Here is an 11,417-nt window from a genome sequence, read left to right on the forward strand (position 1 = left end):
GATTTCCTGAACTGAGCCGTACTATTCTCAAATAGGGGATGCATCAGTACTTTCTCTAAATTTGTGTTCTCTTACGTGTTGGAAATATATAATACTGCGTTGTAATAAACCTTGGTTGGAGGCCATGAATGTTAAACATAAGAATACTGGACCGTGGGGTTTTGTCATAAATGTGATATATGGATAATTCGCAGTTTGCTATTGTTCTTCTCAGACTATTCTTTCACAGGCTACAGGTCACATATGTATACAAAACTTAGGGCTCATTCTGTTTCCATCTAGTATCACTTTAGGGGGCAATTATTTACTTTTGTGTGTGTATTTCAGTTCAGGAAGTAAAAGTATCTTTGAGTATGGGTTTTACATCAGTGGTTTAAATTGTCATTAAAAAAAAAACGAATGGTTTCAACACATTTTTATCAATATTGATTATATTTATTTATTAGTTTACACAATTGCATGGTTAATGTTAGGTAAACAAATGACTTGTCTATTTATGTGAAATAATTATGTTAATCTACATTAAAATTAATACATATAATATACTATCCAAAATTCTGAACGTAAGATAGAAATAATACTCAGTGAATATTTAATTTAGCTTCCCTGAGAAAACTAATGGTAGGTTCAATTTAATTATTGAAAATGTAACAAATTTAGGCACCACCATTGGGTTTAAATTTACGTCGCATGGTAGACAATGCATAGCGAGACCGAGTAAGCCCAAAATGGGGAAGAGGCATCGGTTTCACTATGTTTAGATTTAAAATATAGAGAACGAGGCCAGATGACAAAGAAATTTGTTGCACAAAGAATCAATTAGCACATAAATACCCTTACATAAAAATCCAATAGTTTATTTTATTTTGATACAATGAGGATCAATTTAATATTCCTCTTCATTGTAATATTTTTCATAACACTACAAAATCATAGGAAGGTTTTGTAAATAAAACATTGGTAGTTTTGTATTTTTCTGATAAATAATAGATTAAAGTATTTATTTACTAAATGGATGTTGAGACACACGATACAAAGCAGAACAGAGCTTCACCTTTCCCAAAGAGGACTCTTCAAGGACACTCAACACACATCTTCTTTGTGTTTTATTCCTTTTAACTCGACATTCCGTTTTCCTCGTTCTCATGTCAGATGAGATGTGTGTGATATAATACCTTGAGAAATTACTATCGTTATATCCAATAATGCCTAAGCCGCTTCAAAATACAAATTGGTATGTATGATAGAAACAAAAATATTCTGAAGAAATTAAGCCGAGCGTATTGGGAGGTAAACCATTAAAATAAACAAAATACAACTTTCGATACGGTTATTGACATGGGGGGGGGGACATGTATTGAAGAACCACCATTTGCTTTTACAATAGGCCCTTCTTCGAAAATATATTTGTAAGAAAATATATCCTCTGCCTTAAGTAAATAAGAAACAATCACAAATTACAGCCTATAGCTGCATATATAAATATAGTCTTCAGTTCAAGAAATAAATAGTGCTAAGTATCCCACAAACCTTGTTCTTTTACATAATGGACTTCATATTTTACTGTTGCTACGTTATGAGATACTGATGAACTTCATCGAGCGAAAACAAGTCTATATTATTTACCAAATCAAAATAAAATATTTTTAGAGAATTCTCATAGAGGTGAAATCTACGATGTTTCTATAAAAGTAGTTTGGTATAAACTTTGAACTTTGAGCCAAATTGATAAAGCATTTTGTATGTTATAAATTTTATGTTTATTTATAAATACGTATCGTAACGTAGCATTTTAGCAAATCTATATTTTTTAAACAAACACTGTTTTACAATCATGATGTAACAGCTTAAGATTTATTTCGTTAATACGTGTAATACTGAACACCTCTACATTTGCCAAAATCCCAGCTTACGTAAAAAACCAGCAACGAACGTATGAAATGTACAAAAATAATTGAGAAAGTTTTCAAACATTAAAAAATAATTCATAACTTTGTTCAATAGTACGATATGCTAGTAATTTTTATTTTCTTAATAATGTTCAATTTATAAACTTTTTAGCAGACTGTAATGCCTGATTGCATGGACAACTAATAAGGAAAGGAATTCCTCCTCAAACCTATATTATATCATGGAAATATATTATATTATGATCAGTATAAGTCTCGGTTTCCTATATATAGAACGTTGTATGATATAAGAGTTAGTATATTAAATAAAGAAGTACTGTAGCGATTTCAGATTTGAATTTGTTAAAATTATGATCATCACTAAGATATCCACCATAGTTTAAATATATTATATTGACAATATAATTATAGCCTTCTATATTAAAAGAAATAAGAATTGTTAGGGAGATGATGCACGTGTGGAAATGTTTCGTGTATATAGATTGAGTCAGACCATCTCTGTGATACGTATAGTGAACATACCAAGTAACATTTCCTTTCTCTATACTCTCTAATTTGATCTCTCAATAAAATTATATAAAAATGCAAAACGGCCCTGTATATTGGTTGGGGATGATTTTAAAGAAGTATTTCAATCCAAACGAGTTATGTGCTAAATAATTTTAAAGGTCTCATTACCTCATCACTCATAATCTTTCATAATCTTTGCTGAAAATTTTGGTAATACCGAAACCGTATCATTCTTTTGTCTTAAACCGTATTAAAAAGGTATGTCTAAAAATGTTTAAAAATATCTTTCAAATGAATTATTGTGTTATTATTACTATGTAAAGGGGTTTTGTTTTATGCTGGTACAGGGCGTACATTTTTTCATTGCTTATTATTGCGGTAATCTTTCAGGAAAAATATGGTGGGAAAACTTTTAATAGGGATTTTTTAATTTCAAGAAAGCTCAATATTGGAGAGTATAAAAAAAACACGAAATAAAACATATTTTAAATAACAACGTTTGATAACTGGTATATCCCACAAAAGATCTCTTTAAAGCAACAACCATTTTTTTGTATCTTAAGTTATGTTTATTTTTAATTAACTGTCAAAAAATGCCAGCCCAGAAACATAATTACTTAAAATATAATTCAATTCACAAGTTTTGTAAAGCAAATTCTATTAATTTTAAAACGTGGTCTGATACTTTGTAGTAGTTTTCACTGATATCTTAATACATAACAACTATATTTCCCATACACAATCCTAATAAGCGACCTCAGTGGTACTAATGTTAAAGTATAAGCAGCAATATTATTTTAAATTATTAAATTTTAAGAACATTTTCGATTTTAGAAAAGAGATTTTGTAAAATACGAAAATTTTTATATTACTAACATATCTGACTTTGCTTTGTAGATCATAGTGCTGGATCTGAATAGGAGAAATAAGTATATTATATTTATATATCTTGTTGAATTTATAATGTACATTGCAGAAACCTCAACACTTAGGCATGATACGTTGTCTCGTTATGTAAAGAATTGATCTAGAGGCAATAAAAGACTTTCTTAAAAACGGGTTTATTCTTTATTAACTTTTAAACAATGAAACATTTTAGTTAGCAAACTGGTAAATAATTCCAGTCCGAATACAGGCTTTCCTTTGTATCTAAATACCTACAATTTAGATCATCAATAAAGCATTCTGTCAAGCTAAATGGTCTTGTTGAGGTCGAGTGGAGTATCAAGTGGAGAACAGGAGACGCTATCCTGGAACGAGATCCACTATCGTATCCAGAGCATTAATGGAATTGCTCCATTCCTGAGATACTAAGAAAGGAAACTGGAAGTGCCATATGCCCTTATCCCTTTAACACACTTTGATTTGGAGCTTGTTCCGTTGTGCATCGAACACACAATATACAATATTTGGTGTTTATCTAATTATTGTGTATAATTATGATACTCGTACTAACAAAAGTTTCCCTGAATGTAGAGAGTGAGTTCGACACTTAGAATCATGACATAGTATTATTAAAGTTTCAAGTAAACTAGTCAAACACACATTACTAAGATATTGTGCTTGGCACATCATGAACTCGTTCTATTGTGGTTTTATGAGCATACCCATAGGCGTACCCGTAAACATTTCATGGGCATTTTTATAAATGAGTCAGTCTATTAGAGAATGTTAATTCTTTTAAATATTAATATCTATACCTAAACATTTAAATTTGGAGCACAAGTCCTTATAAGCTGTTACATAGTGGCTATTAGTAATGGGTTTATTTATACACATGGGATTAACCATAAACATTGCCTCCTTTTACTTCATTCTAAAGTTTCTTTTTAATTAGTAAGGCTTCCAAGAATATACATGAAATATATGGTTATAAGATAAAAACTGGTACTCTCTCCAAACGAAATAACGTATTGAACCGAATTAAAAATTAATTTTGAATTTCGCAGCACAAAATTATTATGCCTCGGAGTCAAAATTAACACCAAAATACTAACATATTTGTCACATACATTTGTTAAAGTTAAAGTTGAATGTATTATAAACAAAACTGGCATTTTGAAATAGAATATTTGAGATATTACACTTAAATACACTTAATATTCTGTAAAAACACAGCATATACCTTGTCCAATGCCAAAGAAATAAAGTTTCAGTGAAATAAATAAACAAATGCCTTATAAAATCACCCTATTCACTATATTGTTTAAAATATAAGGTTTATAAAAAATAATTTCGCCTTGTTCGTTCCATACGAGCTCGTTTTTGCCCAACCTATGGTATAGATAGATTTTCCACAGCTTTCTACTCTCGGTGTACGAAACCTGCCGTTTAGTTATTAGGGTAATGACAATAAGGTACGTGATATTTAATATGGTAATTAATTGATACTATTCATTGCGGTCAAATTCAAAGTAAATGGACAACGTTCAAAGTATCTCCATAGATAAAGAGCTTGTTTAGAATTTATTAGCAGAAATATTAGCCAAATATAAATTATGGACTCTTTAGGAAAATGATGCAGAACATCAGATTTATGATTGTGAACTAAATTATATAAAATTCTTCTAGAGATTATGATTAACATTTTATGTGATTTTTATTCACAGTAACCGGGTTAGAAGTTTCTTTCTCTCTCTCAAAAGTGGATAAACATATTTAACATCATAATGTTATAAATACAAAACAAGTTTATCACTGCTGTATACACAATTTCATAAAATTAATTTACTACGGGTATTCAAATATATTCTTGCTTAAAATTTAAATTATCCTATAAACCTCTTACATTATGATTAATAAATAATAATAATAATAATTATATATATATATATATATATATATTTATAGAAACAGGTTATTCTCTTCTTAATAAATAAACCACGGTATATTGGTTTGAAACATTTATAAATTTTCGTGTATCTAGGTACACTTCTTCAGATAAATATACATGTATAAATATTTACATAAATTGAAAAAACATTAGGTTAGAACTCAAACAAGAAAAACAAACATTATAAATAAATACAGTAGATCAGCAGCTGATGGGCCATGGCGTGACGTGTGTGAATAAGTTGACGAAAACTAAATTTATCTTAAATTAAGACCCCTTGGATGTCTTGTCTGAAGCACCAATTGGTGTGCAGTTTCACTTTTTTTCAATTTAAATCTATTAAGGCTTTCGTTTGAATCTTCAGGGATCTTATTGATGCCTTTGATGGTGTAGCAATTTTCAATCTGATTTTGTTTATGGACATTGATATATATATATATATATATTTCGATACCGTTTGGTACTTACTTTGGTCGATAAGAACGGATAGAAGTGCTTACCGCTAGTCTAATAACCAAATACAAAAGTACTGATATTGGCTTTAGTTGGGGTGGTTGATTGTTGATTGGTTGGTTGTAAGTTGTAAAAATAATGAATTTTGTTTTGTTGTTATCTAAATAGTGTTCAAACTCTATAGTAGCTAATGCACATGCATACATCAAACGAATGAAAACTACTCTTAAAGGATGCGCAAATTCAATTTCATGCTGTCATAACAAATTTTTGCTTAAAGGTAGTGTTCAGGTTCATTTATTGTGCTATCTTAATAGTGATAGGTGGGGAAAAGAGAACGACACTAGATACTTTAGATATAAATGCATTTATTAATGTAATCTCTTAGTAAATGGTAATTAATTTACTTATTAGGAAATAGTGAGATATTATAATATTGCTAATATGTCTGTGCAGCTTAGAATTCATTCAGTAGTATAGCACAGTTAAATACAGACAAGAAAAATGTAATTATTTAATTTATCAGAAAAACAGGGAAGACTTATTTCTATAGTGACATTACGAAAATACAGTTTAGGATCCTTTGTCTGGCCGAGTGATGGATCGATCTGAAAACAAACAAAATGTTTTATTACAGTTTACAATAGAAAGCTAAATCTTGGAATTGTGAAAGAGAAGCGCAGTGTACATACGCGTGGTGATGGCCGTCGACCGCACAAAGGCACGATCATGTTCTCTTCACTCACAGTTGTCAGAATCGTTTTAAAAGTAAAAGAATGAATAGCATAACAATTCCTCTTACAGATTATTTATATCTCTACTGGAAATTGGATTGAAATCCGGATATGTTTTAACATTATACCATTAGCTGGCAATGAATTCCTGAAATTTTCCAAATCTCTAAAATGTTAAAAGTATTAACATAATTCTGTTTAATTAAAATAAAAGGTTGGTTCCGATCCGAACACCGAGGGCTTGCCAAACACTACTTTATTCTTTAGAAAAAACGTGAGCTATGTAATAAAACACAATCATAATGTCTGAACAAGACTTTCCATAAAGTAATATATTCATGAAAGAAATATAAATTATTAGGCACAAAAAAGTAAAACGCGGTAAGCAAATAAACATTAAAATTAAAATAAAATTTGCATTTAAGATATCCTTCACTCGTATCGAACACTGAATATATAGCCGCTAACCTGATTTTGATGTGTTATTTACACTGATATTTTAAATCACACACATTGCTAAGAAACAAGTTAAAAGAATATTCACAAATACTAACATATGTCACCTTTTGATGATTCACTGTAAAGTAATTTCGATAATTTGGGACCCAAATATTTTAATAAAATACCATTACAATTCAAGAGTACGAAAAACCTCAATCTTTTTTGTAAGCAAACAATCACTTGGCTTTCTTCTCAGCAGGATGTAGAATATTTTAACAATGTATTAGTTTAAATATAGTGTTCATTTTCACAATATAAAGTATAATATGTATGTGCGAGTATACGTATGTATGTATGCGTAAGTATATATGTGGATGTATATGTATGTGTGCCTATTTATGCATAATTTTGTCATTTTAGTTACTTTTTCTTGTTCTATTATTAAAAAAATCATTTATACTATTTATTTTCACTAATATATATATTTTGTTTTAACCCTCAGATGTTGCGGTTGGCGAAATACTAAGTAAAGTTATTATAATGCTAGACTCTGATTCACATGTTTAAAACTATATTCTTTATTTTTACAACTGGCCACACTACTAGTTAAAGTGGCCAGTATATTTCTCGCCTTTTTCATGCATGTATTTATGTAATTATTTATGGGAAATAAAATTCATTTATTCATTTTAAAATCCTACCGTCGTATCAGTAAACACAAAGAACCTTTTCAGACACAATATTTCACTAGTGGAGTCATCTTGATACAAAAGCCATGTTTTATTCGTAAGTAATTTCATAAGAAACCAGTAAGAAAATATTGCATTATAACTGTGGATATTCTCGAAAAAAGCCAAGAGATTTTTAAATTTTTAACTCATATACAATTTTTGAGTTTACTGAAACATTACATTATTTTTTACACATAGTCATGCTAGGTGTGCCTCTTAAGAAATTGCTCTGAAATATCCTCCCTTCATCCTGGCCTCTAGCGTTAACCAATTACTTAAATCTCTGTGGCAATCTACTGAATGGATTGAGCTAAATCGTACTCAAACATTGACGTTACTTTAAACCATTCGATCGAAGTGCTAGTTATACTCTTTAAGTTTAGGCCTTAGTCGTTCTGGCCACTAAATTTTAAATTTCAATATTTTGGCTGAAACTCAATTCAGTGCATGCACCTGTATTCTAAAGTATGGCACTTTGAAAAACCACATATAGGAGAAGATTTTCTGGAACTGAAAAATAGTAACTCTCTACATGTTGCTGACTCAGAAATAACTAATCTCTAAAGTTTGTCCTTGACAGAAATAACTAATCTGGATAGTAAAGTGTAACAAAGCCAAACTAGACGTTTTAATTTCTCCAAATTCAACTATCTTACTTTCTTTTACTATTTCATTTGTCTAAGCAAGATTTATAACATCATTACTGTCGAAGCTTATAAGTTTCTAAGTATAGTGCAGGAAAATGTAGGATAAGGTGTAGGGACGGGGATTCTCAGAATGACGATAATTCACTCATTGATATTAAGAGATATCTCGTTAGCCAGCTCTGAGAGTGACCATTGACAGTTTTCTTGAAGGTGCAGCTTAGGCGGAACTACGAGACTTAATAAACATTCTATTAAAGTCACTAGCAGCTGCACGTGGCTTTTCACGTGACTTGCTATGGTTAAGAAGATACGATCGAAGCATATCCTTTTTATAATAAACACTCCTGAAAATAATTGATGATTACTGCTTTGTGGCCTTGCAGATAGGGAGTAAAGACATTTTCAAGTACCAATGAAATACAAAAATTGCTTTATAATATTTTATTGTATTTGAACGAATAGCTCCAACTATTTCATTAAAACTTGAACAATTTTAGGCTGGAGTGGTGAGTCAATAGTAATATAAGTGTAAGCACTTATGATATAATATCATAGAGTCCTATCATAATTTTGAATCGAAAGCAGACATGTTTCAGATGTATAATACTTCGTAATATATATAATATATAATGTTCGTTGTTAAGAGGTTAAAATTTAAAGAAGCTCACTGATTCTAACTTTAGGTTTAGCCCGTGAAAAAGCATTTCTGGTTCCAACCAATTATATTTAACTCGCCATGGTAAAGTTTGTTTAGTTGTCACTATAAAAAATATTTACCTCCTCGGTCTGAGTGGCCTACAGTAGATACAAAATTAAAAACAAAATGTAGTTCTTCTAGCGGTTGAAACCTCATTTCAACCCCTATAATTCATTGGTCTTCATGAAAATGCTTTAATTTGTCTATTTAAGCCCTGAGGCTTGCGTGTGCCGAATCTCAACCTCCTGGAATATCGGTAAGTTGGAGAATTAGTATTGATTGATTGATTGAGTGTGAGGGGGAGTGAGGGCTTCTGCTTGTCTGTATAGAGATTACGATATTTAATAGGTATTTTAAGAAGGTTTGTTAAAAAATCCAACAATTTTACTTGTCATACCAAAATAAAGCGACTTGTATTACATTTTATAGCCGAATGCAAGGAAATGTGTAGTATAACTGGTCGAGTTTTACATGTAAATGGACATGAATGACTGGATTAGGTTCACTAAATAATGCAGTTATTTACAATGCCGAAAAAAGGAGAAGGCAGCAGGCTGGTAATTAATAGACTACGGGTATATTATTGGAACCAGATATAATGTTACTATCTTTGAATACCTTAAATGAAGTATTATGGCACCCCCTTTATAAGAACATGTTTAAGGCTAAGAGTGTCATAACTCATAATTAATAAACACAAGTTAATAAACGGACTTTAATCGTTAAGAAAGATAAAGTTTACTTTGGTTCGTCAAATTTAATATTATTGATGCAATTATAAAGTATTATTTGAGTCTAGAATAAGATTTTATAAGGAGTACTATAGCTCGTCCAGGTGGATAAGGTAGCAATTAATGTTCAAACTGATATCAGCGCCACTCAATCAGTTCGGATTGTGATGGAGGTAAATTTATAATGTTAAGGTCTTTTCGGTATTCTTGATTCGAAAAACTAAAATTTTGATTTGTTACTGATAGTAGCTATCTCAAGGGATGTTTCTCGTGTGTCGCCAACAGTGTGAGGCAGTACCGGGAGTAGGAAGCAGTCTTAACTAGTTCGACCACTACTTCATTTTTTTACTATTGGACTTTCCCACACTTTACTGTTTTCTGTTGTTTTTCCATTGACGTTATAAGAATTTTAAAAAATCAAAAAGTATTGTTCAGTGGGTAAAATAAATGTGTCTTATTAGAGACAGCTAAATCTAAAAAAACTAAATAAGGTTTTTGAGACCGGCGGGATGACACCAGTGCGTGAATTGCTTATACAAGTTTACTCAAATAATACGTAACAGTTTTATAAACACTATTGAGGATGAAGGAGTTAAAGTATACCCTTAAAACAAAAACTGAGTAAATGTTTTCTTAAAAGACCATTTGTGGTGCTCACTGGTGGTACTTTTGGCCTAGAACAAAATTACTACACACCAAATTTCAAATTTTAACCCTACATAGCGAAATTTTATCATGATATAGTATATGAGTATTAAGTAATTAATATTACAATATTGAACGGTTTGTTTTAGTAGTGTTCATATTATTTTTAACAGGTTTGCAGTTCAAACCACAACGCATACATTGCACTATTTATGTAGTATTTTAATGTTGCCTTAAATACATCTGTAGTGTATTGTTGTAAAGGTGGTTCCTCTTTACCACTTATAGAACACAGGAATCAGTTCTACTACATTTACGGATAACATTTATTGGCATTCGTATTTCTAACAACTGATTCGTAAATGAAATATCTAAGGGCTGGTATGGTTTCATATTTAAAGCCATATAGTTTTAATTTATTTAATAAATCTTGATAAATATATTATTCATGACTGTGTAGCTTTTAATAGTGCCAGGGATAATGTTGTTATTTTATACCAAAGTATTTTGTAAATTTAAACCAATGGAGTGTTTAAACAAATTGTATCTTTAAATAGTTGATGACTTGTTTGCTAGCTATCCGTGTTATATTTGTGTGCGTGCGTGTGTGTGTGTCTGTGTGTGTAGGTGTGAGTATCTGTGTGCACAACGTGTGTAATGATGTGGGGTAGCTAGGGCCACCCGCCTCGTGTTACTTCACCGCCATGCGGGCCGCTATATATGTTATACCGGCCTAGTCAATACGCTCTGAGGCAGTGAGTGGAACAATTCAGGTACAACGTCTTTCAATTGACTTACGAAAATAGTTTTATGATTGTATATTCAATAAACTAATTTTCCAAGTATAACATTCTCAGCTGAGATGGTAATAACAGTTGTTTTTTCGCCTTTGGTTTTAGCCTATTAAGACTACTTCATCAGATGTTCGGGCTTATATACCATCACACTCAAGCATACGCGATGTTTCCACGTCATCATAGTTGAGAACGCTTTCAACTTGGCAATTTGAAGTTAAATTATAAAACATTGCAATGCTACTGCGGGTTACCACTATCTTGCCATGGTTTTAAAGCATTGTACGAGAA

The sequence above is a fragment of the Homalodisca vitripennis genome, chromosome X (assembly GCF_021130785.1).
Source record: "Homalodisca vitripennis isolate AUS2020 chromosome X, UT_GWSS_2.1, whole genome shotgun sequence".
Classification (NCBI taxonomy): Eukaryota; Metazoa; Arthropoda; class Insecta; order Hemiptera; family Cicadellidae; genus Homalodisca; species Homalodisca vitripennis.